Genomic DNA, 26,009 nt, shown 5'->3' on the forward strand with positions numbered 1-26,009 from the left:
ATATATCAAAATGAAAATACGAAAGTGTAGAACAAGATTATAACTATTTGGAAGCCCAATGATTGCCAGAGATGGTCGGAAAATAGCTTGAAAGGTGACTGGTCCGAGGGAAAACTGGAAAATTCGCCGAAAACTAGGTGAAATTTAAACGTTCATAACTTCTTCAATACTCAACGAAATCAAGTGATTCAAAAACAAAAAGCATACTTCTCGATGAGACGAAGAGAATGGTATCTTTCTTTACTGCTAACTCGCCATGGTTTGGCCGGAAAACTGCTCGAAAGTGGCTAACTCGAAAATGGTTAGCCACTTTCGAGCTGTTGTCCAACCAAACCATGACGATTTAGCCTTCAAAAAAGGTATTATTCTCTTCATCTCGTCAAGAAGTATTATTTTCATTTTTGAATCACTCAATTTGGTTGAGTATTGAAGAAGTTCTGAACGTTTAAATTTTACCCAGTTTCCGGCAAGTGTTCCAGTTTTCTCACGGACCAGTCACCTTTCAGCCTATTTTTCGGCCATCTCCAGCAACCATTGGGCTTCCAAATAGGTATAATCTTATTCTACACTTTCCTATCTTCATTTTTGATATATCATGGATCGAATTTGGTTAAGAAACGATTGAGTTACAAAACTTTGAAAATTGCCAAAAATCATTTTTAACAGAAATACCAAAATCATGGATGGTGGACAATCTCAGAAACCATTTCTATTGATCATGCAAATCTTAGGGACCATTTTGTATAATAACCCTCCCATTTAATTAAGAAAGTTCATTTGTAGGCCCTATTCATTTAGTTTGATTAATCTAGCTTTTCGCTTTCTTTTCATTAAAAATCAAGTTGGGTAGGTAGCAAATCAAATGTTATCAATTGCTGCAATTAATACTTTATTTTTGGTCTTGAAAATCTAACAGCTTTTTTTTTGGGTTTTTATCACAAATGATCTTTGAAATTGACCTTCACCATTAAGAAGGTCCCTAAAATTGAAAATCAATCAATGTAATCCCTGAAAATAGGTGTCACAAATCAATGTGGTCATTCCATTACAATTTTGTTAAAAATTCCGTTAAGTGCTGATGTGACACATAAATGAGTCACATAAGTTCTTTATTCTCACAAATGGTCCTTGAAATTGACCTGTGACATCAAAATGATCCCTAAAATTGACTTACGATATCAAAATGGTTTCTGAAATTGAAAATTGATCAATGTAGTCCTGCAATTAAGTGTCCCAAATCAATGTACCCATTCCATCACAATTTTGTAAAAAATTATGTTATGTGTTGATGTGACATATAAATAGATTACATAAGTCTAATTAAATTAAAAATTACAAATAGGTTTAATAATTTAATAGTTAATAAAAAGTTGTGAACCCAAAAACTCATTCCTGCAATCACCTCCGATCCCAGTCCACATTCCTCTACCTCCTTCGCTGTCTATTCTCTAAAAAAATATCTCAATACACCCATCTTTACACCCTTCACCAAATTGAACCTGGATCGAGATCACCTTAGGTGATGTCTTGGCTGATTGGCAACGACTTTTGGGATATCACCGTTAACATTTAGGTGATCAACATCCACACAACCTTAATCTTGGAGAGCTTATTCGATGCTTTCCTGGTGGTCTGGTGACTCAAATAACTCGAGGTCTGCTGTGAGATAATGAGGTTGTAACCGAGGTGCGTCTATTGTTGGTTGAAAACTATTTTCAAACCCTCTCTTAGACCTTGGTTAAGCCTTGTGCCCTTGAGAATTTATGGAAGGGAATTCTATTCGGAGTAGGTCCTACTATGAGAAAAAAAAAAATCTATTGTGCAAAAAGGTATTTAGACAACTTTTTTTAATTAATTATTAAACCCACATCTGCACATAACAAAAAAATTTACAGAATTGTGGAGGAATGATCATATTGTTTTGCGACACTTATTTTCAAGGACTACATTCATCGATTTTCAATTTTATGGACCATCTTGATGGTGTGAGTTAATTTCAAGGACCATCTTAATGGTGTGAGTCAATTTCAGGGATCATTTATGATAAAAACCCATAAATCTTGTGAGGCCCATTTATGTGCCACATCAGCACTTAACGGAATTTTTAACAGAATTGTGACCGAATGACCACATTGATTTGTGACACCTATTTTTAAGGACTACATTGAATGATTTTTAATTTCAAGGACCATCTTGATGGTGAGGGTAAATTTTAGGGACCATTTGTAATAAATTAAAAAAAAAAAAAAAACCTTATATTTTTTATTAGGGTAAATTACAAAAAACTACCTCAACTATTGAGTTATTAACAACTTCATATCTCATCTTTAAAAAGTTGCAATGTCATACCGTATCTTTCAAATTTGTTGCAATGTCATACCTTCAGTCAGTTGATTGTCAATTCCTCTATTAAATGCTGACGTGGCATGAGACAGGGTTCTTTTTTTATTAAAACATTATTAAAAACATAAAAAAAAAATAAATATTAACTAAATATTAAAAAATTAAAATTAAAAAATATAAATAAATAAAATTAAAAAAAACCCAACCCCCTACAACCCAAAAGAAGAAGAAGAAAGAAAAACCAAAACCAAAGCCCAACCCGCAACCCATCCTCCACCTCTTCCACACACCTATCTTTCCTATCTTCCTCCCCCTCCACCCGAGCCCAACCTGCAACCCAAAAAAAAAAAAATAAACAAAAAAAACCATCTTCTTCTTCTTTTAGGTTGCAGGTTGGATGAGGGAGAAGGAGGTTGGGTTAGGGGGGACAAACTGGGGTTTTTTTTTTTTTTGTTTCCTTCTTCTTCTTCTTCTTCTTCTTCTTCTTTCTGGGTTGCAGGGGGTTGGGTTTGTTAGGGGGGACGAACTGGGTTTGGTTTGGATGGTTTTTTTTCTTTTCTTTTCCTTCTTCTTATTTCTGGGTTGCAAGGGGTTGGGTTTGTGGGCGCGTAGGGATGGGGGACGAACTGGGTTTGGTTTAGGTTTTCTTTTTTTCTTCTTCTTTTTCTTCTTTTGGGTTGCAACGGGTTGGTTTTTTTTTTTTTTTTTTAAGTTTTTAATAATAGTTTTTTAGTTTTTAATATAAAGTGTGCCACATCAGCATTTAACAAAGGAATTGACAAACAATTGACGGAAGGTATGACATTGCAACAAATTCGAAAAATACGTTAGGACATTGAAACTTTTTAAAGACGAGGTATGAAATTGTTAATGACCCAATAGTTGAGATAGTTTTTTGTAATTTACCCTTTTTATTAAGAAGAACTTCCAATATATTAAAAACTAGTACAAAGCTTAAAAAGAACCAGGTAAATAACAATAGATAAAGTAAAAGGTCCAAGCAAAACAAGAGCCCCAACCCAAGATATAACAGAAGGCCCACATAAGCTTAGTCTCGAAGATTGAAAAAACAAACAACAGAAAACCTTAATCTCAAGAAACATAAACCAAATTGCCGTCACCGCCACATTGTCGGAGGAAGCTAAACTCCAAACCGAGAAAATAAACACCATATCCAAGTTCCTATCACAAATCCCTGCAAATATATACAAATAAAGTATCTTCTAGGTAGAAAGTGAGGATAAGGGGGTATGTAAAATATCCTTATTGTGGCGAAGGCCCCAGCACACTTGGTCTCAATGGGGATCCGGCATACCGGTTGGGGTGGGGATGGAATAACACGGCTAAGAAAGAGGGAAGAAGGAAAGACAAAAGATAGAAAGCAGTAAAAACAGGTGAAAAATGCTAGATAAAGGGCATGAAGCCCAAGATAGTTTAGACTTGCTTCAAGGAAAAATTGAGATTAAACTCAGAGGAGAATTGAGAACTAAAAAGGAAGGGAGAAAACTGGAAAAAGAGGAAGGATGAAGATGAGGGATGCAGGGGAGGGGAAAATGTAGAGGAAATGAGAGGGGAAGAAAAGAGGGAGATGGCAAAGGAAAGAGAAACTCAGGGGAAACAGAGAAACGAGAGAAAAAGAAGAAAAGAAGAAAGGGAGGAAGGAATGAGGGGTGGATGCCTTCGGCACCCAAGCCAAAAGCTAAGGCCGACAACAAAAGTTTCCTGAGTTTCTGTTTCACATAGAGAAAATTTTAGAGAGAGGAAAGGGGAAACTTTTTGAAATCCTTCCTAAGAGATATTATTGACACTAACTAGGATAAAAAGTGATTTTCAATAGCATAAACTTGTTAAACTATTAGAGAACCAAGGATAAAAAGGGGTGACTTTTTGAAATCTATTATTCTTTGCAAAGTTTTATTTCTTTTTTTAGGAAGGAATGAGGGGTGGATGCCTCTGGCACCCAAGCCAAAAGTTAGGGCGGACGACGAAAGTTTCTTGAGTTTGTGTTTCACATAGAGAGAATTTTAGAGAAAGGAAAGGGGAGACTTTTTGAAATCCTTCCTAAGAGCTATTATTGACACTGATTAGGATAAAAAATGATTTTCAATAGCATAAACTTGTTAAACTATTAGAGAACCAAGGATAAAAAGGGGTGACTTTTTGAAATCTATTATTCTTTGCAAAGTTTTATTTCTTTTTTGAGGAAGGAATGAGGGGTGGATGCCTCCAGCACCCAAGCCAAAAGCTAGGGCCGATGACGAAAGTTTCCTGAGTTTGTGTTTCACATAGAGAGAATTTTAGAGAGAGGAAAGGGGAGACTTTTTGAAATCCTTCCTAAGAGCTATTATTGACACTAACTAGGATAAAAAGTGATTTTCAATAGCATAAACTTGTTAAACTATTAGAGAACCAAGGATAAAAAGGGGAGACTTTTTGAAATCTCTTATTCTTTGCAAAGTTTTGTTTCTTTTTTTTTTTCCTTTAGATTAACTATTAGAGAACCAAGGATGGATTTTCAATAGCATAAACTTGTTAACAAAGAGTCCACAACAGTTCCATAAGTTTGTTTTAGTTTAAATTCAAGATATTTGTAATCATGCAGATGAGATATAGTTAAGAGACTTGGTACTCTTGATAGAACTCTACATCATTTTGGACTCTTGAAAACTGAAAGTAATTACCAAATTTTTTTTTCAGTTTTCAGTTTCAAATGGTCCTTAGTGTGCGGCTATCATTTTCCAAGAGACATTGCACGTGGGCGAGTGGAAATGACTTTTTCTAGTGCTTTCTTTCACGAGAAAAATATCAGTCACCATGTTCACCTTGCTCCATGCCTAATGAGATTTTGAGCACCGCACATTTAGTAAATCCATCTTCAAGATGCAATGAAGAAAGCATTGACCAAATAGACTTTGAACACCCTCCAAATGTAGCAACTAGCAAGGCACTCATAATTAGTGCACACGTTGTGATTGGCCAAATTTGTCAATCCCCCAAGACAGGATTATCTCCATTATCTTCTCTATCGACCATTATATTATATTTTTAGACAATAAGTAAATTGTTATCCTCTTGCCCAATAATTCTTTCTAGTGATCATTTCCAAGTATCGAAGACATTATACAAAACATGAGCATTATTGAGCTTACAAACTTATTCATTTATCCAATTTCAATGTTTGGATGGAGATATAGTTAACGGAAATTATTTTTACACACTATTTTTTTTTCAATACTCTATTTATTTTTGTCTCTTCTTGATTCTCCTATAATTGTTCGACTTAAAAGATAAAAAATCAATATAAATTTCCAGGAGAAAGAAAAACAACGTGCGAAAATCATTTTTTGGGTTGTATACACCATTGCTTGTGCAAAGTTTGCATTTTTTACAGATTGCAAATTTTTGCAATCTTCACATTTCTTACATTAATCATACATCAAAGGAAGTTTGCAATCTGTACATTTCTTACAAAAATCATACATCAAAGGAATTCCTTACCAACTTCACTTTCACATTCCCAAACAAGTCACTGTAAATTCTCAGGAACTCCTCCAAAACTTCTTTCACAATCCCCACCTTCTTTCCCACCAACATCTTCACCAAATCCACCAAAGATGGGGTTTTGGTCGAGATGAAGATGCTAGGTTTGGTGGTGGTGGAGTGGAGGTTGTGGAGAAAATTTGTGGATTTTTTATGGGACTTTAAGGACTGAATTGATGAGGCTTGCGAGATGTGCTAGAATGGAGGGTGGGGACATTGAGGATTGAGACAGAGCTTGAGAAGGTATCCATGAAGGAGAAGGAAGTGATGAGGATACATGTCAACAAATGAATTTTGGCTACTGAAGGCATATACTCATTCGTTCTTCCTCTATTCTTTATTTACCTCATTCATGACTTCTCTAACTTCAAATAAACGTACGAGCGAATTCCGACATATCCTTAACGGATTATTGTCATGCATATGTATTGACGTCCACTTTATTAGCCTTGTAGGCTTCCCAAATTATATGTAAAGCAATAACTGTAAACACGATTTCTACTTTATTAGCCTTGTATTGCGTGTGGAAGATGATAACAAATCCGGAAAAGCCGGTCTTTTGAAATTCAGAGAGTGATGCCTTTTCGATCTCTGAACAAGTGGCCTTGTTGCCTCTTTGATTTCTGAACAAGTGGCCTTATTGCCTTTTCGATTTCTGAACAAACGGCCCGACTTTTGGAGAGGTGCCTCTTTGATTTCTGAACGACTATGTTGCTTCCTCGATTTCTAAACAGGCCCTGTTGCCTTTTTTTTTTTTTTATAAAGGCATTAATCGTGTTCCAAAAACACACTTAGAGAGGTGCTGTCTGTAGGAATTTCCTTCCTTTTGTATTTCTAAGAACTCGATTTACACGGCCTCTACTTCCTTCATCATTCCTGCAAATGGCTTGCCCATCTGACCTTTGTCTTGATTTGAATGTTGAGGATGACACTGACACGTCTTCTCAAGACAACATATGTCACCCATCCTTCTTATCCCCTAGCGGTCCTCTAACAGTTGGGGACTCTGTGATGAAGAACGACATAACCGCCACGGTGGTTGCTAGAAATCTTCTCACCCCAAAAGATAACAGGATAATTTCCAAGCGGTTTGATGAGTTGACTGTTCAAGACTCTTTGGCTTTCAGTGTTTAGTGTGCGAGCTCTGTATCAAACATGGGTCAACGCCTTCTTGCTTAAACTCGCCAGGTTGAATCCTTGATGGCTGAGGTGGCGAGCCTTAAGCAAGAGATTAGAGGGCTCCGGCACGAGAATAGAGAGTTGCACATGCTTGCCAATAGTTACTCAACGAGTATGAAGAGAAAGCTTGACCAGCTTCAAGAATCCGAAAGTCGGATTCAGAGTGACCATCAGATGTTTGTGGCTTTACTCCAGAGGCACCTATTACCTTCGACCTCTAGAGTCTTACCGAGTGTTGAGGCTCTAAACAATCAACTTTCGACACCTCTTCTTCTTGGAGTTCCGTCGAGTGATGAGGCTTCACCTGATCAATGAAGGCTCTTTTTTTGTTTTTTATTTATTTTTAATTATTTTTATTTTTATTTTTATTTTTTATTTTTTTTATTTTTTTTAACTCATGTACATCCACATTTCTGTAATTTTTTTTCAAAGATACCAGTAAATGAGCTTTTATTTGACTCAGTGCACTTTTTATTTTTTTTTTCTTTTTATTTTTTAATTTTTTTTTAATTTTTAATTTTTTAATTGTTTTTTGGTTATGTAAATTTTAGATTTGTTGTGAAAATGGATGGTGAGTGGATGGTAAATGAATGCCCACTATGTAGTGGATGTTGTAGGTGAAGTAAGTGGATGATGTAGGTGAAGTAAGTGGATGATGTAGGTGAAATGAGTGAGGATTGTAGGTGAAGTAAGTGGATGTTGTGGGTGACATGAGTGGAGATTGTAGGTGAAGTAAGTGGATGTTGTGGGTGAAATGAGTGGAGATTGTAGGTAAAGTAAGTGGATGATGTAGGTGAAATGAGTGGAGATTGTAGGTGAAGTAAATGGATGATGTAGGTGAAATGAGTGGATGTTGTGGGTGAAATGAGTGGAGATTGTAGGTGAAGTAAGTGGATGATGTAGGTGAAATGAATGGATGTCGTAGGTGAAATGAGTGGAGGTTGTAGGTGAAGTAAGTGGAGGTTTTTGATTTGTCATTTTGCATCTTCATTTTCCTATATAAGAAAGACCAAATGTATGAGGAATTGTACATCTTCTACATATATCTCTCTTTTATCGTGCACATTGTCCTTGCTGCCGCCGCTGTGAGTCTTTGTCACTGCTGCTTGGAGCTCATTCCAGTGCGTCACTTTTACCATGTGGGGTTGTGCAAAAGATTGCAACGAGTTTATGCTGTGTAATGCCTTTTGGTCATAACTTTCCTCGGTGGTGACGTTGTCGTGCACACCGACCTTGCTACTTGTCGTGGGCTCTTTGCCGTTGCTGCTTGGAGCTCGTTCCAATGCGTCACTTTTACCGTGTAGGGTTGTGCAAAAGACTGCAGCGAGTTTATGCTGTGCAGTGCCTTTTGGTCACAACTTTCCTCGGTGGTGACGTTGCCGTGCCCATTGACCTTGCTGCTTGCCTGGAGCTTGTTCCAGTGCGTCACTTTTACTGTGTAGGGTTGTGCAAAAGACTACAACGAGTTTATGCTGTGTAGTGTCTTTTGGTCACAACTTTCCTCGGTGATGACATTGATGTGCCTCTTGCCGCTACTTGGAGCTTGTTGCACCGTCGTCGATGCACTGTTCGCTGCACACCATTGCACTGTCTGCCGTCTCTCGCTTAAGGAGGGATCAAGTCATGACGTAGTTCAAATGAGTGATGGTTTTGATGATGATTTTACCGTACACAGTTTATGCTCTTGCGGGCAATGAGTGTTTGTTGTCGCCTCTTACGCTCGTGCAGACAATGAGCTTTTGGTGCCTTTTGCAGTTTTAGCTCGTGCAGGTAAGAAGCGTTTAATGTCGCCTTTTAGGCTCGTGCGAACAAGGAGCTTTGTGAATTTGTCAAACGATCTTGGAGAGGCATTCTTTGTAATTTTCATAGCAAAGAGTCTTGATCGAGTGATTGAAGAAGACTTTGAGGAAGAAATTGCACATCGTGATGGCAACGGACAATCTTCATGTCACAATTTCATCATCCTCAACACTTTCATGTAGCTTTGGAGGTTGATGAGAGCTGCTTTGCCCCCTTTCCGATTGGTGAACTTGTGGAGAAGACGTATGCTTCTTGTGCATTTTCTTTTGAGTGACATGAGTTCATCCTTCAACTTCACTTAACTTGACTGACATGGTTTTGGAGCATGCCCCTAATGGTTGAGGTGAAGATTTTGAGTCGAAAGAACCAGAAATGACGGTGGTGTAGTTTGACTTCACCACATCGTCAAGATCTAGCTCGATGATTCCTTTCTAAGCCAGCTTCATGATGAGATCTTTCAGCACGAAGCACTTTTTCGTCGGATGATTGTTGAAGCGGTGGAGTTTACAGTACCTTGGACTGTCAGTATGATTCATCTCTTTCGGCCGTCTACACTCAGGTAGGTCGATCACCTTCTTGTCAAGCAAGTCTTTCAACATGGCAACCACATCAGAGTCGGGGAATGGATAAGTCTTCTCCTCAAGCTCCTTTAAAGTGCGTCTACGTATCTCTTGATCACGAAAAGCTTCGGTTTGAATTGCTTTGCCTCATGTAAAGATTTTGACTGGAGTTGTGTTGACCGTCATTGCTTCCTTGGTGGGTTTCCACACAACCTTATCCACCTTTGGCCCTAAAACTTTGTCGTTTTAGTAGTCGGCGATCGGTTCTTTCTTCCCATGATGGGCGATGCTTAACTCCATATCATGGGCGCAGGTGGCTAAATCTTCAAAGGTTCATGGTTTGATGCCTTGAAGGATGTAGTGTAGTCCCCACTGCATTCCTTGAACGCACATCTCAATGGCAGAGGTTTCAAAAAGTCAATGTTTGCAATCCAGACTTAATAAACGCCATCTATTGATGTTGTTAACGACAGGTTCATCCTTCCATTGTTTCGTACTGGTTAGTTCCAACATGCTTACAATGCGGCGAGTACTGTAGAAGTGGTTGAGAAATTCCTTTTCTAGCTGATCCCAACTATTCATAGACTCGGGCTCGAGGTCGGTGTACCAGTCAAAGGCGTTATCTTTCAGCGAACGCACGAACTGTTTGACGAGGTAGTCTCTCTCCGTCCCAGCATTGTTGCAAGTTTCAATGAAATGGGCGACATGTTGCTTTGGGTTTCCCTTCCCATTAAACTGCATGAATTTTGGCGGCAAATAACCCCTCAACATCTTCAAGGCATCAATCTTCTTGGAGGAGGGTTTCGAGTACAACATGGAGATGTGTGAGCTCCCTTCGTACTGTGCCTTGATGGTGTCAGTGATCATCTACTGCAGCTGATGGATAAAAAGAGATCCCATGAGTGTTGCCACTTGGTCTGGCTCCTGCTCTTCTTTGACTTTCTCCACCGGAGGCTCCTCTTCTTCATTAGCACCTCTCTTTAGTGGATTAACCTTTATGTCGGGTTTCTCGTCATCATGCGTCTCCAGTTAGTTGATGAGTGCGGTGGTTTGCAAGTCTTTTTCCTCCACAGCCCTTGTGAACCTTGCAATTGCTTCACTCATTTGAGCTAGTTGTTCTTCAACAGAGGTGACGCCGATGGTCATGACTTATGCAACCAATAGACACGACTTTCTTTCAGACATCTAGGGTGCTGACGAATAACCCCATTGGCCATTTTGGGATGTCATCTTGTGTGCCTTAGCAACATGCTTTGGTGCTCCGAGCAAGGTCAGGTTGATGACCGACTTGCACCTTTGATGCTCCTCTTGCTTGCTTAGTTGTATCAACTTTAAAGCGGCATGTTGAGGAGTGATTGTGGCGCCAATGGATGCTCTATTCGCGAAGGAAGTGCTCAGGCTTCTTTCCTTGATGGTTGCAAGAACGGCTTGTCCCTTGCTTGATGCCATTGATTTTGGAGGTGTGCTTTAGTTTTCTTGAACGGAGAAAGAGATGACAGATAGAGATTGTCCCACTGGGCGTGCCAAATTTGTAAACATGAATTTTCCTGACGACGAACAAGACAAGAACACATGTACAAAGTAATATTTTGTATTAATGATTTTGGGGTTACAATCTCTTTGTAATTTGGTCCTCTAATTCGATCTCCGTAAGATGTTGGTTTGTTGACGTGTTATTGATCCAAGGGTTGTTGAGGCTTGATCTTGGATGAACAGTTGGAAGTTTCTTCAAGGGCCGTCGGGGCTTGATCTTGAAGAACATGGATGAACAGATCGTCAAGGGCTTTTGGGCTTGATCTTGAAGTTGTTAATCCAAATGGCCGTTGGGGCTTGATCTTGAAGTTGTTAATCCAAATGGCCGTTGGGGCTTGATCTTAGGATAAATAGGTGGAAACTTCTTCAAGGGCCGTCGGGGCTTGATCTTTGAATAATGGTTGTGTGGATTTCTTCAAGGGTCGTCGGGCTTGATCTTAAAGGTTGATGGATGAGTGGATCTTCAAGGGCTTTTGGGCTTGATCTTGAAGAACGGTTAGATGTCTGGATTTGTTGATGTTGTTGATCTAAAGGGCCATTGGGGCTTAATCTTGGGATGAACGGATGAAGAACAATGAACACTTTCTTCAAGGGTCGTTGGGGCTTGATCTTGAGTTGGTGGAAGTTCTTCAAGGGCCGTCGAGGCTTGATCTTGAAGGAGAATTTGACGAATAATGAAGAGAGCTTTCTTGATCCTTCGGGATTTTCTTGAGAGCTTTAGAGTTTCAAAGCTTCAAGGTTTTGGTGTGATATCAATTCCCCCCATTCATGAATGCCTTGGCTTCCTATTTATAGAATTTCAAAGCTTGATTTTTGGATTTAAATAATCAGATGAAATAAATCATTTCTGCCAGGTATTGACACGTGTCTTATTTGATGACTTTTCTGATTTATTTGGATTTTTCGTTGAGTCACACGCTACATGTAAAATTTATGTGACACGTGAACGTTGAAATTTTATTTATTGGTCAACATTGATTTCACCGAAATTTCGATATCTACAATAACTTTATAAGCACTGATCATGTAATAATAACTATTAAGCATTGGCCTATGTTCCCTCCACTTAACCAAACATTTTGTCGGTGCAAACATCACAAATTGAGGTCACTCACTTGTATAGTAGTTTCAGTGTAGACAGAAAAGCATACAAAAGATTTTCATATGTCGGAATTTCAATGGGTCACAAATACGAAATGTGGGAATACAAGTATATGATAAATGACAAATACATTATCCAATGTTGTTTTAAGTTGGTATGTGACAAGTTGAAAATTTTATACACTGATACATACTAAATTTTTTTTTTTTTTAAATGATTTTTTTTTTAATTAAAAAGGGGGGACAACTGGTGGTAAGCCACAGTTACCCACCCCTTCCGGGCCTGGAAAGGCTATGGGAATTTCACCCTACCCATGGCCTTAGTGAAATAGACTTAGTAGCTTAGAGCATTGAACCTGAGACCTCACATTATTTTTTTGTTTATTGGGAAGATAGAGTCCATACCTTTAGCACTGGGCCACTTACTGAGGGTTTTTATTTTTATTTTTTATTTTTTTTATTTTTTATTTTTTATTTTTTTTAAGATGAGTTGATTCATGATACATTGTTAATAGAGAAAATTTGTAGCTTTGCCATTCAAGATTTAGAAATATAGTCGTTTGAGTCCTGCTAGAGCAATGCTTTAATTTGAATCCACTTGGGTACAAGGAAAGCGCAGGCCAAGTGCGGGTTGGGCAACCGCCCTGGGCCCAAAAGAATTTGGTTTACCAAATTGTTAGGATGACATATTCATATATGTTTTCATAAAAGTATAAATTTATAAAATTTAGTTAAATAACCAAGAAGTTTAACCAGAACTAGTGATTGTTGTTGTTTAAAATTAACAAGGAGGTTCCCAAGTTCATAACACTATGTGTGTTTATTTACTTTTCAATTTTTACAAATTTTTTTTCATAAGAGTATAAATATATAAAATTTGGTCAAATGATTAAGAGGTTTTACTAGAAATGGTGGTTTATTTTGTTTAAAATAAACAAGGAGGTCCTGGGTTCAAATCATTATGTGATTTTTTTTTTCTTTCTAGTTTTTACGAATTTCTTCTTATAAGAGTATAAATTTATAAAATTTGGTTTGAGAGATTATATTCACACACCCAAAATTACTTCCCCCACACCCTTTTAATTTTTAATGTTTTTCTATCAAGTGTTAATGGTGTGTCAAAAAATATTAAAAAACAAAAAGATGTGGGGGAATTAGTTTGGGTGTGTGAATATAATCTCTATTTGGTTAAATGATCAAGAAGTTTAATCAGTATCAAAGGTTTTTGTTGTTTAAACTTAACTAAAGGTTTTGAGCTTGAATTGTTGTGTTTTTTTTATGAATTTATGTTTGGTTGTTAATTTCTTTTTAATTACTAGCTAGTTGCTACGTGGGTTGTACTTTTTAGAAATTCATTCCAATTCAAGTCCAACCATCAACAAAGAGTAATACTTAGACCAAATTTTTAGACCAAATTTGTAAACCATATGACGTGTCACCAATAGGAAATAAACACATTCATCGACACTTAAGTAATAATTCAATCACCATCAATCACATCATATAGTCTACAAAATTTGGTTAATAAATTTTGTATCCTTAGCATTAGCCTTCAAGAAATTAATGTATGTATGTCTTTACCAATACTAGGTTTACTTTAGAGCTAATTCATTGCTTATAATATCAATTAAAGACTCGAAAATATGATTATATTTTTAGTCCCATATTGACAAGGTTAGTAAATAAGTAAAAACACCTCACGAGTTACACACTTTAAAAGTTCAGATAGAAAGAAAACAACACTCATCATCTATCTACTTATAAGCCCGGGTTTTGTGGTTCCCTTCTCTCAATACAAAATAAATTAGTTTTTCCATGCTTGTAAATTATTGAGTTTAAAGTGTTTTTCTAAGTATAATTTTATCGAAGTCTCACGCGTAAAAATAAATAATTTTTCTTATATATAGTTAGGGCACATTTTTTGGGGATCACTCTAGACCTCAAAAATCTCAAAACCGGTTCTTCTTGAGTAGTTAAAATCTTAAAGTAAAATAGATAGAAAAACAAATTAAAAGTTATGATTTGATTACAAACCTCCCTTCATTTTGCTTGAAATTTGAAATGAGGGCATTAACTTTATAACTAAAATAAGCACAAAGACTGCATGATGGCCTCAAATGAGTTGGTTCATTATCAAACACCAACCCACTTTTGCTTGTTTTATTATGATCAAATCAACTCTTATTATAAGATCCTTGTTAGGCTGTTATTATGTAATTAAATTAACATCCACCTTGTGGAAGTTCAAAAGTATAAATGATGCTTTCGTTGCATCTGAATTCAAATCTCTTTATGCATATTAGAGTAATTTAAAATGTCTTTTTCTCCAAAGAAAATAGTATGTATGCTGCTTTACTGGATCAGTAAACCTAATAAACAAAACGTGTACAGCTTTTAAGTGACAGTGTTAACCTAAATTATGCATGTCACAGACCATTATACCATATGGTTTAATAATGCTGCTGGTACGTCCAATATTGCTTAAAGCTTTTAGGGGGCGTTTGTTTGCCCTCACTAAGTTGGACTGGACTAGCTATTAGTCCAATACTGTGTTTGTTTCATGCTGGGACTAACATTAATGAGACTAAAGGGGACTAGCATGGACAAAACCCTTCACTAAGAGGTCTTAGCGAGACCCCCCAATAACCATGGGACTAGCTAAGACTATCTTCTCTTTCTCGTCCCCGTCATGCTCAACGACCACTCTCGACAGACTCCTCGTCATCTCCGGTCACCTAGATCAATCATTAACTTTCCGACTCTCTTTCAGATCCATTTCACAACCAACTTTCATACAAAATATACCAAATTGAAGCTGGGAGTGACAAGATTACGATTTTACTTGAATCGAGTCCAAAATGTGGTCGAATGTGGCTGGAAAATGGCCTGGAAGTCCCGGCCTGTTCGGGCTTCTTCAAATCCATGACAGATTCGAGCATTCAAAGCTAAGATCTCGGGCTAGGGATGGTGATGAATTTTTTGGCGGTGCTAACTTCATCCAATTTAACGAGGAAATGGTAGGAAAAAATGAAGAAAAAGATAAGATCATAATAAAATATTAATAATTTATATATTAAATAATATAATATTATAATTTGTTATTATCCAGCTTCTTAGTCCAATACTGCACCAAACGCTTCACTAAGTTAGTCCAGTTTAGTCTAGTCTAAGCCAGTCCAGCTTAGTCCTTGAAGCTAATCCAGTCCGAGATAGTCCAGCGCAACAAACGCCCCCTTAAATGACAGAAAAGGACAGCACCATTATTTTCTCGATCTTTGTTTTCCTGTTGGTTTCACTTACTCCCAGCACTGACTTCCTACACTAGACCAAAACAAAGACCAAGCCTTCAACTTCGATATTTTCAGATCAAAATGAACCAAGAAATGAATGGTGTAGAGGCGGAGTTGACGGCTGCGGAGAGGGCAGAGAGTGAGAGGGTGAGGAGGGAGATTAGTGTTATGAATGGACGTGAAAAGATAGATTATGTATTATTTGGTTTGGTTTACCTTGTATAATTAAAATGTGCACAACAATACTTGAGTAATCAAATCTGTTTCTCAAATTACATGTCAATATATGTGTCGTTACCTTACTTTTAACAATAAATATGACAAAAGTTAATTTAATTTAAATCAATCAAATACTGTCATGTCATTTGACGAATAAAATTACTGTATGCATTGATACTCAATTACTTATTAACAAGCCTTCGCTATTTGAGATTTGGGATCTAGCTAGTGGCAGTGTGCCAAATGAAGAAGAGACCAGCTTTCCCTGCCCTAATGTTTCCCCTATTGTATAAATGCAGCTTTAGGAACGTGCTAAAAATAGACATTTAATATTACCTAATGTTAATATAAAGGGTAATGCTAAAAAAACTAAATTTTGTAAATTAAATGACATGAAAATTAATGATTGAATTATTATTTGAGAATTGTTATTGGCACTCCAAAAATCTCATTCTACACTCCAAACTTTTTATATTTGGAAAGAAAAATACACTTGTGAGAAGTGTAGAATGAGATTTTTGGAGTGTCAATAACATTTTTCTATTATTTAAATGTTAATTAAAGTGCTTATTTCTAATTGTTAATTAACACGCTCATTTCTTCTTCCTTTCTATTAAAGGAGAATTCTCTACTCTCCTAATCTCTCTATCCTTCCATCACCTCCTATTTGAACGGTCACGATTAAGCCACGTCAACATCTTATATTAATTTTTTTTAATAGAGATAATAAGATAAAAAACAATATATGAGAGGAGATGATGGAAAGAGATGGGAATAGAAGAGTAGATAATCCTCCTCGATTTCTATTTTTGCCCTACATGACAGACATGCATGTGCAAAGCTGCAAAGGGATCTGCATAAATGCTAAACATCCTTGATTTTCTGCTGGTGCTAGAATTATGTACCAGCTGCACCATTAAATGTACGGCAACAATACATTCAAAACTTTACTGATGGATTTAATTTCCAAAAAGAAATTCCTATTAGAATATAACCAACTCCAATATAATTCTGCGGGACAAATCCATGATTTTTTAAAATTAAATTTCTTTTCTTTTCCTTGTAGGTATAGGGCAGTTACAAGTGCATACTACAGAGGTGCATTAGGAGCAATGCTGGTGTACGACATCACCAAGAGGCAGACCTTTGATCATGTAGCTAGATGGGTTGAGGAGCTCCGGACCCACGCCGACCGATCGTGATCATGCTGATTGGGAACAAGGCCGATCTCGGGGACAAGAGGGGTGTGCCCACAGAAGATGCAGTTGAGTTTGCTGAGGAGCAAGGGCTTTTCTTCTCAGAGACATCAGCCTTCAGTGGTGACAATGTGGACACTGCATTCTTTAGGGTTCTTGAGGAAATATATGGTGTGGTGTCTAAGAAGGCATTGGAATGTAGCAATGGGATAAAATCCAATGGGGTTGATCTTAAAGGGGCTAAAATTGATGTTATTTATGGGTCTGATTTGGAAATTGGTGAGATGAAGAAACTGTTTGCTTGCTCTTGTTAAATTCCAAACGTAGGTCTCATCATATTCTTTTGGGTTTGTACGCCATTTGTATTTATGTATCTTCTATTTGTTTTGTTTTGGGTAGCTAGGGGAAATGTGTAAAAATGAAAGTACTTTACTACTTGAGTTATAAGTTTTTTCAATTGGCGTTGTGATTGTAATTACTATGACGAGCATTATTGCAACAACATATGGTATGGTACTTGCCTTACCTCCGAAAATTGTAGCGTGTTTTTGGGTTTGTTCCGTATCATGTAATGGCCAAAAAGATGCTCAATTGTGGACATCAGCTCCTGAATTGGCATCTTTGCATGACGAAGAACTAACATGGATTGCGTTTACAAATATCGTGACATCGCAATTCAATAATGTAATGTTATGTGTAATTTTCTCTTTATATGACATTATATTATTAGACTAATAAGTTATAATAATTGTAAACTTGTTCTACGTAAGTTGCTTTTCCCTTCTTTATATACACTCCGCACTTGTTTCGGTTGGTTTGGATCATTGAAGAAAAAGTCCTCTGTAGCTAAAATCTCAAATGTGAATCCTAGGCAGAAGTAGCATGGGCCATATACTGGGCCTTTCTTTGTTACGCTAGAAGCAGGGGACGGATTTTGGGTTGTTTTGGATCATTGAGACACTTTTTTGGGAGACCTTCCTCAAAGAGTATCAAACGACATGTCGTCTCTCAATGGGATCATTTGGTTTGAACTTGCTTTCGACAAGATCGAACCTAAAATCTTCCACTAACAAGTCAAAAAGAAATATCATTAGGCCGTAGCGGTGCACATTAGTGGAGCCACGTTAAGGGCTAGCCCACCTTATATATAGTCACTAATCGGAATTCTCTCGATTTAATTAAATAAAATTATATAGTACAATTTACAACCATCTCTTTTTCTTACATCCTCTTTCTCATCGCTTTTGGTACATATACAAGTTTGGATTTGCTTGAATTTCAACACGTATTTGTTTAATAACAAAAATTCCAAAGCTAGCTAGCTGATATTGTGAAAAATACAATATCAATTAAGTTTTTTTGTTTATAAAGATTTAAATCTTCAAGCTAGCTCACCCGGTGAAAAATTCCTAACTCTGCCATTGGCCGTGCGGCATGATTGGGTCATGTTTTACTCCCTTTATTAGGCTAGAAAATTTATATGTTTGAAAAGATAAAAAAAAATTGCTTACAATTGATATTTTTGGTTAGTGATATTCCAAAATTTTGAAGTGAACTCCTGGCGATTGGGTTTAAGGATAAACTCTGTTGATGAATCAGGTGGTTGGAGTGCATGGTTGGCATTCAAGGGCACCCAAAACCCATGAGGTTCTTCAGCTTTCTCCTTATGCTTTTGAAGCCAAGTTTAATTCGGTACGACTCGTGGTTCCCTAGGAAGGGTGAGGTTTGGTGGTTTTTTTTTTGAGTCATTTTGTAGGATGCTTTACAGAATCGTTTGGTATTTCAACTACCTTGGAGGCGAAGCTTACGACCATTAATTATTCATGTAGTAAGTATGACTTTGGAGAAGGGTTGACATTCTCTTTGGATTGAGTATGATTTTGCATTAATGATGCATTTTCTTTATAAGTGATCATGCATGTCGGGTTCCTTGGCATTTATCGGTTGATTGGTCTAACCTTTGCACCATTTTCTCTTCCATTTGGAAACCAGTTTCTCATATTTATCGTAATGGTAATCAAGTGGTTGATTGTTTAGCAACCTTTGATGTTTATATGATGGGCGTTCATTGTGGGATTCTTGCCCTGCAATTGCTGTTGCATCTTTTGTTCATGATCTTTCGGTTCTTCTGAACATCCACTTCTTTTAAGAGTAGTTTTAACGAATTTCTCATCTTCTAGGTTTAAGTTTCGGTGTTGCCTTGTTGGTTTGCGTTGGGATCAGTCTTTCTCGCTCTTCCATTTTTCAATTGTGTTTCCATGTCCCCTTACTTATTTTACCTTTTAAATTTTGCTTATTAATATATTAATAATGTCTTCCTGTGATAATTATGCTGGAGTGAATTTGACATTGTTATCTTCTTATTATTTTTTTTAACGAAACTCATCTTTTTCTTATCGTACTATATATGCATGCCCCATGCTTAGGGCAGTGTTGGTATAGGAAAAACTACACCCATCAACTCTCCTTTTCTATAAAAAGTTTCCTTTTTGTTTCTTTCTTTAAGCTGGCAAAGTAGACGTTTGTTGGACTTACCCCATGTATGTCCTATCAGGAAAACAGCCACAGACACAATCATGAGCGACGTTGTGGGTAGCGGAAAGGATCCTTTCTCAATTCCTTCCATCAATTCCACACAATCATCTAATTTAAATCTTTGAAATTTGATTAAACGATTAAAGTTAGTAACTTTTAAAGAACCCTTTGTTTGTAACAGTTGAATTAAATTTTAAAGATCTGAATTGATTGATTGGATCCGAAGAGGATCCCTTTCCATGGGTAGCAAACTTTCAAATTATAAAAACAACAATTTAACATACAACTAACATTATAAAATTAGAAGGCAATCATTTCACTTTTCAAGTATCATGCTTAATATATATGATATGAGACTTGCTTAGCTTAGCATTTCATTATGTTACAAACTACTATCTGTTGCTTAACAATAATTATCAATTTGTACCGCTAATTGTAAAACTTTAATTTTCTTTTTGTCGATGGAAGAGAAGAATTCAAGCTTAGCTCTTTCGACGCTGAAAAGAAAAGAGAAAATCATTACCATGCACCTGTATGATTACATCTAAATAATTTCAAAAGGCTCTTTTAATTAGGTGGTGTGAGACTGTGTAGGTGGCAAAAGGAATTGGGTTGATCATGCTGTCTGGGCAGTTTGGTCCACATCCATACCAGACATACTCCGCAGGAGGCATCCAGCTTTAAAATTATTAATTCATGATAAAAGAAACCAGCTGGACTGACTCGCAACATACCAGCTTATACATCTATACACACACACACACACACATACACACACACATGCATGCATGCATACATACATACATACATACATATATAATATATATTTGCAAAATATAACCAAACCAAATCAATCCTGAGAAAGAAAAAAGAAAAAAAATCAATCGTGAGAACTTTTGTAAAGAGAGTAGTAAGGTTACTACTGGATTGAACACTCATGTTGTTTGTGAGAACTTTTGAACTCCAAATATCTAATCCACTCATATTCATAACCCTACTCACCTTCACCACTCAACAAACCTCGATGACTTAGAGATTACACGCCTTTGTGTGTCTAAAATCATATAGTTGGGGTACAATAAAAACCACTTAAAATAAGCATTTGGCCAGACACAAATTCCCCCCAATCAATTCAGAATTCCCAAGATTACAATTTTACAGCCACTTATCGATGATTTGAAGCATCATATCTTGAAGAATTGACAAGCAAATGCGTGTTAGCTACGATTATTTTGAGGGGGGGGGGAAACGCAGCCAATGAGACACTTGGTGCATGCTAAATTGCTAATTTCTAATTTTGGCTCATTCTGCGGTTAAAGACAAAAATGACATGAAAAAAAAATCATGACCAATCATGAGTGCAGGAAATGTGGGTAGTTGCACAGCTTTTTATATTAGCTACAGAATAAAAATAGAATCTCATTTTCTTCAGCAAAAATATTACATACCATCATTTGTACTATTTTTCTAATAAATAGAGCTGAGATCTAAATGTATTAATGAACTTTATTTTTATTAGAGAAATAATATAAATAATGGTACAACTGGGTGATAAGTCTATTTGCAGAATAATGGTACAAGGATTGCGGTTTATGTGTTTGCCACTTTGTTACATTTATCTTTTATTTCTTTTCTATTTGCAGAATAAGATTCTAGTGTAACAATTTGTAATATAAGGATTTAGCTTAGGAATCAAACAAATACCACTTCAAGCGGTTGACTTTGTTAAGTGTTAATGTCGCATTTATTAATGTGTAATCGGAATATGAGAAATTGATTGTTGATTAGGTTTTGTTTGATTAGATGTTAAATTAGCTACCGACGGGGTTTAAATCTACCTGTCATGGAAGGGCTCAACACATTTTCACCACTGTGGTAAAGGGCACTTGCGTAACAAATTAATTTAATTACTTAATCTTGGTATTGGACTAATTTGATTACTGATTTTTCGGGTCGAGTGTACTTATGATGAAGGCTTAATTCAATTACTTGTTTTTACATCTTGGTTGGTGAATGATAGTATGGTAACATTTGTGTTTTGATACATTACTTGCTACAAAAGCCACATAGCTCAAATAGTTAAGCGTATCATTTATCCATGCATCCAAGGTCATGTATCTCTACTCGACATCGCTTGTATTGAACAAAAAAAAAGGAAATATACACAATTTTGTACAAGAGATACACAATTTTACAACCCAAAAAAAAAATAAAAAACAATAAAAACAAACCCTAAAACTATTTAACCTATTAACATTGATTAATAATTTAATTAAAAACCACACAAAATTGAAGAAGAACAGAAGAAAGATAGAATCATCAATTAATCTATCCACAAAGCACCCAAATCCCAACTAACAATTATCCAAATTATCAAAACAAATTGGTTTCTCTGTTCAATTATATGCTCTATACTTCTGCATTTCTTCCCTATAACCCCCAATCACATATCGACACGTAATGCCCCCCAAACATTTTAAATTTCAGGCCCTCCGATCAACCCTCCCTGTGCGCCGAATCCGCATCGAACGACTGAGAATGAGAGGGGCTCCTGCTGCTTTTCATCCTCAAGAACCCATACAACTTCCTAATATCCCTAACCGCAGGAACACCGCCTTCCCCGCAAAACGCCCCGCCGGGTTCACCCGATTCGGACTTTCTCGACCCGATATCAAACCCAACCCGCCTTCCGAACACTCCCCCGCCCCTCCCATCGCCGTCCGTCTGCAAAGCCGTGATGACCGACTTAATCGCCCGACTCGGCGAGTTCCGGTTCGCGATCATCAACTCGCCGATCTCCGCCGGACTCAAACTCGACCCGCTTAGGAAAATCTCCTCCACCTGCGGGAAGAGCTTGTGCTCCTTCACCCCGAGATAACTCGTCGCCAGATTTTTGAATGCTCCGAAATCGCAGAGTGGAAAGTGGATGTGGACGTCGATCCGACCCGGTCGAAGAAAGGCCGGGTCAACGTGGTCTTTCGAATTCATCGTGAACACCATGACTCTCTCCTCGGCGCAGCACGAATTCAACAGCCCGTCCATGAAATTCGATATACCCGAAAAGCTCAGACCCGCGGGTTTCTCGGCTAAATATCGGTCCAAGTCCTCGATCACAATGACCGATTTTGTTGTCGTCTGCAACAGCAGAATCTTCAGCTCCGAGTCGTCTTTGACACGCGAGAGATCCAGATCGTACACGTCGTACCCGAGAAAATTGGCCATGGCGGCGACGAAGCTCGATTTTCCGGTGCCCGACGGCCCGTAAAGCAGAAAGCTCCGTTTCCAGACCCGACCCAGTCGGTGATAGTACTGCTTCGCCTTGAGAAACGACTCTAAATCGGATTTGACTTTCGATTTAAGGTCGGACTCCATTGATATGGTCTCCAAGGTCGACGGGTGAGTGAAGGGGACTGGCTTCCATGCTCTGTCGGGCGCGTCGACGTTCATGTAAAGCTTCAACTCCCGTTTCTTCTGCTCGAGCTCGTCGGCGACGACGTGGATGTGTTGTAAATAGGGCCGCAGAATCCGCCGCTTATCAGCTTTCCGAACCTTCAACACTAAGTTCCTACTCCCACCGGCGCCGCTGCCTTCTGTTTGCCATATGACCTTGGCGCCGAGGAAATCGTCCTCGATAGTCTGATTGGGGTCGAGGTGGAGGACAATTTCATTGGGTTTTTTCCCGGTGACGAGGTTGGTGAAGTCTGATTCTTCAATGGAGGTGAGCGAGTTGAGATAGTCGGTGACTCGTCCGTAGAGCTGATTCTCCTGCATGCTCTCGTTGAATTTGGGGACTTTGAACGATTGGTAGACATGGAAGCAGTCCTCGAACCACCACCACCATTTCTTCACGATGTAAACAAGCCCAGTTCTGTACAGCGCCACACGGATTGCTACAAATATACAGATTGTTACGATTACAAGAAATATTGGATTGGAAAGAATCATAATTTGGATTATTGGGAGAAAACCCAATTCAATTTTCCCCAATAAGGTGTGGAATTTGGTGATTAGAGATGGGATTTTTTAGGAGGGCAGGGGATTTTGATGGGTCTCTTCCTTCTTTCCGAAAGGGAAATCATGGCGGATCAGGTGGAGAGTTTGCAACTACAGAGAGTTGGGTGTTGGAGAAGAAGAAGATGAGAAAATTGAAAATATTGAGAAATTTATTAAGGGGAAGAGAAATCAGAGGGAAGAGGGTATTGAATTTTGAAGGGAGTTTTTAATTAGGAGACGGCAACTCGATGGGTCAATGGCGAAGAGTTGAGCAGATTAAGCGAAGTTAAGGGCGAAGCTGTTGTATGTTTGGAATCGACTATTATAAATAATTAAATAAATAAGTACTTTCATTAAAATTAATTTATATATCTTTATTAATTAATAAAACACGTATTATCAATCAAAATCTTATGAAATTATCAGTTTAACTCTCTAATTAAAATAAAACATGAATAAGAAATATGAGGCAGAAATGTAATTTTATACAACCAAGTTTTGTTGTTTTTTTTTCAAAGCCTCACCTACATGTAATCCTAACATATCTCTAATTAATTATAAAAATAAAATAAAAAAAACTTCATACCCCCACATTCTCTATCACTATTTTCCTCTCTCCTATTTCAAAAACAAAAATAAAAAATTTTCTCACACAATTTGTGTGTGTCCATATGCTAGTATATCTCTACTAATTAATAAAACACTCTTGTCAACCAAAATCCTATAAAAATATCAGTTTTACCCTCTAATTGAAATAGAACATAAATAAGAAATATGGGACAGAAATGTAATTTCACACAACCAAATTTTGCTGTTTTTCTTTTCAAAGCCTCACCTACATGTAATCTTAACATATCTCTAATTAATTAATTAATTAAAAAAAAATTTCTACTCCCACATTCTCTATCGCTCTCTTCCTCTCTCCTTTTATTTCATAAACAAAAATAAAAAAATTTTCTCACACACTTTGTGTGTGTCTATATGCTAGTATATATATGTTGACCCCAGAAATTACAAAGCCTACGTGGCGCGCAGGCCAAGTAACTAATAAGCTAACTACATCCTTCGGTTGAATGAGAGGCATGCCAACTCGTCGGGCGAGCTCGGCTGAGGAGTAAAATTTGTTGATGTTGAGTTGAGTGCGTTGCTGACTTCTTCATCTTGCAACTGCGACCGAGGAAGGAACAAATCTCGGCCTTTGGATTCTCGAGCATGAAGACAAGGCTACTAGTTCTGCAAAGTTCACAAATCGTCGGCGCCGGATTCAGTCACGGTGATTATATTCGTGAGAGTATAAGCACGTCGAATCGACACCAGACTGTACGGACACAAGTATTCAAAGGTGATGTATGTCTTGATGGTGAATGTGGTTCGGTCGTCAAAATGCCGAACTCTGAAACTCACTTGTGAGTATCCAATCATAAAATCACTCAACGTTCAATGCGCCGAATGTCGTAACTCGTAACACCTTACTTCGCCGAGAAGGCTTATAAGATGACTTCTGTCAATAAGGATTCGAAAACCCTTCTCGATCGAGACTTGGATAGGTAACCAGTCGGCTTCGACGCAGTGCTGTTTATCCAAACTGAAGGTGCCCCTCGGTCGACTAATTCTACGGCGACAGTGTTGTTTATTCAAATTGAAGATGTTCGCCGGTCGCCTTCACAGTGTTGTTTATCCAAACTAAAGATGTGTTGGCGGGAAAAAGAAAATAAAAAATCTCAAGATGTTTGAGAGGTTTTGCGCAGAGCAATTGTGTGTTGAATTGAAGGTCCTCAAACTGAAGGTGCAGCTCTGTATTTATAATGTGTAAACCCATTGGATGATGTTTTTTTTTTCTTTTTCCAAAACTCCGTCTCCCGAGTTGTATGAGTAAATGCATCCATGCAATTCCGTAAAGAATTGCAATTTAATCACAATTCTTCCCTTAACCCATCATCTGGTCGCTCATCTCCTCCAACGCATGCATAATATTTCATGATGAGGCCACGTGCTTGCTTGATAAGATGTATTCTATCTCAAATGGAACTCTAGGTTGATAAAAATGAGCCATGTGGATGCATCTCTGTAATGTTACATGCATGCCTATCTCCATGCAATCTTCATTAATTCAAATAGAAAATCACAAACCACCTCAATTTGATTGTGAATCAATCCAATCATCACGTGTTGCATGCTTCTCAAATCAGATATGATTAATTCAATCCCTTATCCAAGCAAAAAGGCATGACTTTGTAGACTTTCACAACTCCCCGCACCATGTTAAACCCATTTAATCCATCCCAATCTCCTTAAACCCAAAAGATCTCTCTCAAGATAATTACCATGATTAAAATCAATAATAATATCAAGAAAAATCTGTTTAGTTTTGGATTCATCTAATGGTCTTAATGTAATGGGCCGATAGTGTAAAATCAGGTCCAAACATTGCCCCCCAATTTCCTTGAGCTTCGGCCTGAAAGCCGAATGGTTAAGGAAATTAAGCCTAGAATCAAATAATTGCCGAGAACATTGCAACCGAACACTAGGAAGTTGAGAAACTAGATGCTTAAAAACATCATTCTTGTCCTACCCCAATCGCCATGATGGGACGGCCTACCACAATGGGCGGCCTATCACCTCGGCCAAATCAACTTTAAATTGGAAAATTAGCTATGCATATACAACTCCATGAATTATCATCGAAAGCTGTCGTCTAGCTCCATGATTGCATGATTGTG

General features: G+C 37.6%; 3 pseudogenes across 1 annotated transcript; 1 reads left to right on the forward strand and 2 right to left on the reverse strand.

Annotated features, from left to right (window-relative positions):
- Nucleotides 1-8,891: 8,891 nt before the first annotated feature.
- On the reverse strand, nt 8,892-10,568 carry LOC148695875 (uncharacterized; annotated as a pseudogene).
- A 5,950-nt stretch (nt 10,569-16,518) lies between these two features.
- Nucleotides 16,519-17,103, forward strand: LOC137733591 (ras-related protein RABA3 pseudogene; annotated as a pseudogene).
- A 4,310-nt stretch (nt 17,104-21,413) lies between these two features.
- On the reverse strand, nt 21,414-23,588 carry LOC137735092 (AAA-ATPase At2g46620 pseudogene; annotated as a pseudogene). Its single transcript, XR_015964018.1, has one exon. The product of XR_015964018.1 is annotated as an AAA-ATPase At2g46620 pseudogene (transcript).
- Between the last annotated feature and the right edge of the window lie 2,421 nt (nt 23,589-26,009).

Source organism: Pyrus communis, chromosome 7 (genome assembly GCF_041283825.1).
Source record: "Pyrus communis isolate YQ-2024b chromosome 7, ASM4128382v1, whole genome shotgun sequence".
NCBI lineage: Eukaryota > Viridiplantae > Streptophyta > Magnoliopsida > Rosales > Rosaceae > Pyrus > Pyrus communis.